Here is a 6,736-nt window from a genome sequence, read left to right as displayed (position 1 = left end):
CGAGGGCGGATCGAGCACGCGAGAAGAGTGGAGAGTTGCTTCCATCTTGACTTTGCGTCGATGCATGTAAGTCATCCAGCAGTGCATGCACAAGCGTAGAAAGTTGGGCTTGTTGACGTGAGTTCATCTTGAAAACAGCGCTAAAGATGGACAACACGAGCACCTCTCTTTCTAGTCCCGTTCAGCAAGGCGGAAATTTGGGGCAGTTGGCAAGTATTCATCATTTTTGCTCAAAGCGCAACAAGAACGGAACAAGAGGCTAAAGACAAACACAAACAAGCGCTGACTATCAACTGATTTTTTTATTGAATGAAATGCGTATATACACAGACGATGAAAGACTTACCAAGACAACAAATGTTATCTGGAAGGCACGGGGGAGGTCAGATGAATCAATTTCCTCTCGGATAATGTATATATATATATATATATATATATATATATATATATATATATATATATATATATATATATATATATATATATATATAAAGGGAGCCAACAGTCACCGAAACCAAGGTGCATAGGAGAAGGTTATTATTTTTTTTATATGTGTTGTGCTTATCAGTTTGATAATATTACTTGGATCAATAAATCGCTTAATGAAAATTACTTATAAAGCAGCAGAAAAAACAACCATGCCGCCGGTGGGATCCGAACCCACGACCTTTTCTTTAAGCGATTTATTAATCTAAGTAATATTATCCCACTGATAAGCACAACACATTAAAAATAATAATAACGTTCCCCTATGCACCTTGGTTTCGGTGACTGTTGGCTCCCTTTATAAGTTTGTCAAACGGGCCCCTCATTTACTTTACCTTGTCTGCTGTATATATATATATATATATATATATATATATATATATATATATATATATATATATATATATATATATGCCATTCGTTCTTGAATGAAAACCAGTGATTAGTCAGCGCTTGTTTGTGTTTCTCTTTCGTCTCGTGTCCCGTTGTTGTGGCACTGTGAGCAAAAATGATGAATATTTCTTGTCCCGTCTTTCTCACAGTTATCAAGACGAAGCTGGGCGATTCCACACCAGATCAAACTGCCTAAATATTTCACATTTTAAGCCTTCTTGATTCAGTAGGCCAAGAATGAATTTCGTTTTCTGAAAGTGCTAATATTTCATAAGAAAATAAATATAAATGACCCCGTGCCAGTGACAGCATTTTCAAGCACAGCTCATTTTCGCAAATTTGCCATGACGTAAGCATCTGTATGTGAAAGCGATAATGGATATATTTCTCGTGCCAAATGTACAGGTGAGAAGGAATATGTCAGCCTTATTTTCGCAATTTTGAGGAAGTTGCTTGCGGAAAAAATTTTGAAAACGAGACGCCTCAAAACGAGACTATTTTCAAGACTTTTTTCTCCCCAAATAGTAAGCACGCTTCCTTCAGTTTTGTTCAATAGATAAGCATTGAGGTGCTAAAAGGGTGTACCGACTTTCATTGTTATACAATATAGGAAAGTGCATGAAATATTGCCCTAGATTTGGCATTTCTGAACATAGTGGTGTTTTTCAAAAATGTTTTCAACAAAAACCGCATCTCCAATTTTTCTTAAACCTCCGGGAACAAGTCTCGAGAAGTAAGTGAAAACAAGTGCGAAAGAACATGTTGCAATATTTAGTTGCCAACAATGTTATCCAAGCTCGAACTTGTAGTTTTTTTAGCATCAGCAGGTGCGCCTAAATACGTGGATGGAAGCTGCAAACACGCCCTCCGCTGCTCTAAATTTTCTCCAGATCCCAACACTGAGACCTTTTCCATCAAGAGAGAGGATACGTAATACTTTTTGTGGACAGAGATTGATCTGCGATGTAAGCAAAATTTGATAGTGCTGTTATCGCCGGGTGCAGGTAACAACTGGGAGTGTGGCCCTTAGGAATGCATCTGAAGAAAAGTTTTTATGTAATTCTATTACTGCACAGTGCACCTATGAAGCTGTGTGTGTCCCCAGGCACTTGCTTTGTCGTTTGACTGTAGGCATACTGTGGCTAATTTTCTTTTCTAATTTGCGTTTCATTAAAAAATACATTTCTGTTTCTTTTTTAGCAGCTGTTTATTTTGATTGGCTATGCTGGTATATCTCGAATTGATGATAGCTATGTTGCAGTAGGCATTCCTTCAACTTATGTACAATATTATTTAAGCTTTTGCTTGTCACAGAGCCTCCAAAATGCCTATGGTACAAGCCTAAGGTACAGAATGTGGATTTGTAAAGCACCTATGGAAAGCACATATTGAATGTTTTTTTTTTTAAACATTGACGTTGAAATGATGGTGTATATTTCCGCGTTCATTTCTACTATGTAGTTGACTTTTTTAATGAGATACAACCTTATCGGTCTACTGTGCAGCCAGAAAATTACATTGAGAACTTTTGTTTACCTGCACTCAGCAATAGCGGTGCTACTGGATTCTGTTTATGTTGCAGATCGGTGTCAGTCCACTAAAGGTATTAGGTACGCTCCCTATTGATGAAAAAGGTCTCAGACTTGCAATATGGGGAAAATTTAGAGCAGCGGAGGCCGTTTGCTGCTTCCGTCCCCTCATTTAGGCGCTCTGCGTGATGCTCAAAAAAGTACAATTCTGAGCTTGGATAACATTTTTGGAAACAAAATAATACAACACGTTCTTTTGTACACTTTTTTCTTCCTTCTAGAGGCTTGTTTCATGAGTTTCAAGACAAATTAGAGATAGAGTGTTTCTTCCTCTGACTTTTGAAAAACACTACTGTATTCAAAAATGCCAGATTTAGGGCAATACTTCTTCTTTGCACTTCCAAATATTATGTAACAATGAAAGCTGATATACTTTTTTAGCACCCTGATGGTTATTAATTGTACAAATTTGAAGGGTATGTGTTATATATTTGTGGAGAAAAAAATGAAAATGTTGTCGTTTTAGACTTGTGTCGTTTACGAAATTATTTCCAGTAAGCGACAACTTCCTGAAAATGACGGAAATTAGCCCACATATTCCTTCGCACCTGTTCATGTAGCACGAATAATAAATACATCATTCTTTCATGTCTAGATACTTACGTCGTGGCAAATTAGCTAAATTGAACTGTGCTTGAAAATGCTGCCTTTGCCATGATAGTGTTTATAATTTGTTTCTCCTCAAATATTAGTATTTTCACAAAGCGAAATTCACTGTTGGCCTACTGAATATTGCGCGCATAATAAGTAAACTAATTGAGAAAATTAAAAACGCAATATTTAGGCAGTTTGATCTCTCATGGAATCACCCAGCTGTCAGAAGCGATAAGATATGCGTCCAAAGTTATAAATTTATGACCTTTTCAGCGCAGTGATGAAGCATCGACCGTACTCGCTGCTGTAACCTGGAACCAAGAAAGCGTGAGTACTGCCTATCATGGTTATTTGGAATCATGTAGGCTTGCAATCAGCCAGGTTTTCTTGTGAAGTGCTGTGAAGTTAAAAGTTTTGTTCTTTGCTTTGTACGGTTAGTTTTACTAGTGGAAACATTTTTCTTTTATTTGAACCGTATGGTTTATGCTTCATGGGGCTTGACGTTCCAAATTGACTCAAGCTATGAGGGACACCGTAGTGAAGGGCTCCGGAAATTTTGACCACCGGGGGTTCTTTAACGTGCACTGACATCACACAGTACACGCACGCACCACTCAGCACTCAGTGCAGATATATTTTTAGAAGTCTATAAACCTTGAAACGGCGTATGACAATATCAGTCATGTAGCCATTCTGAACTCCATTGACATGCTTCATCTCCCTCTCAGAGTGCGTAGTTTTGTCCAATCATTTTTGGAAGGCAGAAAATTTGCAATACGTCTCAACGGCGAAGCGGTCGGATCATTTGTTCCTCTCTGCAGCGTGCCCCAGGGATCAGTATTGTCGCCGACGTTATTAATTATTGCTTTCATCCCGCAGGCATCGCGCTTACATGACATCTGTGACATAAAATTTCTTCAATACGCTGACGACATCACGGTGGGGAGTACTCACCAAGATCTTCGTACTCAGGAAGCTGCCCTTTAATCTGCCTTGGATGTTACCTGTAATTACGCATCATCCATCGGACTTAAACTATCCGTGCATAAAACAACATACACGTAAGTACCCAACTGCTGGGGATGCCGTAAACTTGCTGCAAGTCCAATTCGTCATTGTCCATCAGGCACCCCACTACCGGAATGTCCGAGTGTAAAAATCCTTGGCTTAATGATTCACCAATCAGGATCAGCGACTGCATGGCTTTCTTTCTCAGGCAAAAAGGCAAGCTATTCTAAATTTGGATTTGAATAGAAGAATGGCCCTTGAAACTGGTGGCGCTGGCTCGTTCGTTGCACGAAAATTAGTGAGGGCAGTTCTGCAGCCAAGTGTTGTTTATCAAGCCCAGTTTCAACATCTTACAAGAGCCCAATGGGATCGCCTTGAAGCCGCGAACCGAGAGGCTATGAGGACCATTACGCGCCTTCCACGCATCACACCGGTCATAGCTTTACAAGAGAATGCGCAGCTCAATACTATTGATGAGCTCGTGCAGCACCGCCGTGAAGCGTGCGGCCTTAAGCCCAGTCTATCGCACTCCACGCATGCACTGAGGACTTATGCAACGTCACTTTCCATTCATCAGCCGCCAAAGCCAGTTCTTCCTCCATGGAAGTTTGTACAGCTCAGCGACAACAAGCCAATAGATAATCACCGGCCAACATTTGCTCATTCGGCATCGTTGCTTCGCCAGAAATTTGAGGAACAAGATGCTTGCCTCCCTGAAGGATCCATCGTTGTCTACGTAGACGCAAGCATACAAGACTGCAAAGCAACAACAGCTATCTACTGCCCGTTCAGACCTGCCCTTAATCAAACCTCTTGGTTTCAGCTTACGGAACCGCCTTCGTTCTTTTGTACTGAGCTCGTTGCAGTTCAAGAAGCACTCTGCTCTGTGGCCGATATAACTATGCTTCCTGCGGCCCGCGTTGTCATCCGCACTGGCGCCCTTAGAGTTGTCCGGTTGCTACGACGTGTTAGCCGCTGTCCCACGATATGTCAGGACATCCACCAGCTCGCGGCACGCATCCCGCAGCCAGTACGTATTAAGTGGGTCCCACGGGATCTGCTGACCTATCAAAGCCAGGCAGATTTAGCGACCCCCCTTGCGAATACAAACTCATCACCGCCTCGGCTCCTTCATTTGGACAGTTTTACCCTCCTTTCATCAAGAGAGGAACTCCTCCGGCGCCGCACACGTGCTATCATCCCACCGTGTGCGGTAACCCTCCCCATCGGTCTTACCTGTGCAGAGGAGGTTGCGCTTAGGAGGATCCGGGCCGGGTTGTCCTCACACCAGCCATCACTCGGAAGTGGCCTCAGTACCGAGAATTGTTTCCTCAGCCACGGTGTCCGATATGTAAACACGAGGACATTGAAGCTGACATTCATCACTTACTGGGGGACTGCCCAGCTCTCAAGCCTACAAGGATCCGGCACCTTACGGTAGCAGGTCTTTCACCAAGCAACCCTGCTTCATACATTGCCTGGACGCAGGGACCGTACCATCGTTCTCTACTAGACTTCATCAAATCAGCTAACTTTTTTTCATTCATTTAATCTCTACTGCATCATTCATCATTCCTTCAGGCATCATTGATGCGCTGGGGCAATAACTTTCATTTTAAAAAAATAAAGAAAGGGCTGAAGTCTGGTTTATTAGAAGTGCACTAAGCAGTGTTGAACAGTGGCAAAATTTAAGCTGTGCACTTTCATGACTTTAGGTGTTAGCGTGGCTTAAGCTTTTCGTAAAAAAATTCAAGCGTACTGTGGCATAATTTGCTGCAACCCCAACTGCAACTTGTTCGCAGTGTTCTTGGCATCCAAGCTATATCTTCTACTCTCTTTTAATGTGGCCCAGGATATGAAGCACACTGTTGGAACGCAACTGCAACAGGCGAAAGCATTCATTAAAGACTATTGCCTATCTGTGCTTTGTGATGCCTAGTGGGCTGAGCCGGCGCGCTTCTGGTGGCTTTCCAGAGCGTAACGGGCTGCCGGAAAGGCAGACGCGCCCTCCCCGTCGAGCCACTGCAATATATTCTAGTTCACTATAATAATGTCATTGTAGTACTTACAATGCTGCCTGTTAAATAAAATGCTGTGGCTTCCTAGACAGTACTTCTTTGCAATATATTTATATGAGCAGGCCTGTTTACATGAAATTGTGTTACATATTTATGTTGATAAAAAGATGATATGCATTTTTCAGAGGATCACTTACACCATCATGTTCATACTTAATGCAGGTTGCCAGCAGCTGGTTTTGCTGCTCGCCCTACAAGCAGTGCCACTGCCACCACTGACCCAGGCCCTGCCCTTTTCTGCGCTTTGAAAAACTTCGGAAGCTGGGATTTCTTCACTGAGTGCATCGTTTAGAACTTTCTTACAGATTTCTGAACATATAAAATGTCCTTAACACATTCAACACTGCTCTTCAAATGAGCAATGTTGTGATATTTGTATGTGAAGACTTGTGCTTGCAGATTTATTGTAGAAGACACATTTGTGAAAGGCTCATTGGAATACACAACCCACCAGTCCTGCTTCCCTTTGGTCGTAGTGACTGAGAAACTATTTTTACTGTTGTCGCTATGTCAGCAGAATAAGCATTAGAGCATGGTCTTGCATTACCAGCTTACAACAGCTGATGGAAACTTCGCGGTAGCAGCACC

The sequence above is a fragment of the Amblyomma americanum genome, chromosome 8 (assembly GCF_052857255.1).
Source record: "Amblyomma americanum isolate KBUSLIRL-KWMA chromosome 8, ASM5285725v1, whole genome shotgun sequence".
In the NCBI taxonomy this organism is placed as follows: Eukaryota; Metazoa; Arthropoda; class Arachnida; order Ixodida; family Ixodidae; genus Amblyomma; species Amblyomma americanum.
This window is presented reverse-complemented; position numbering follows the sequence as displayed.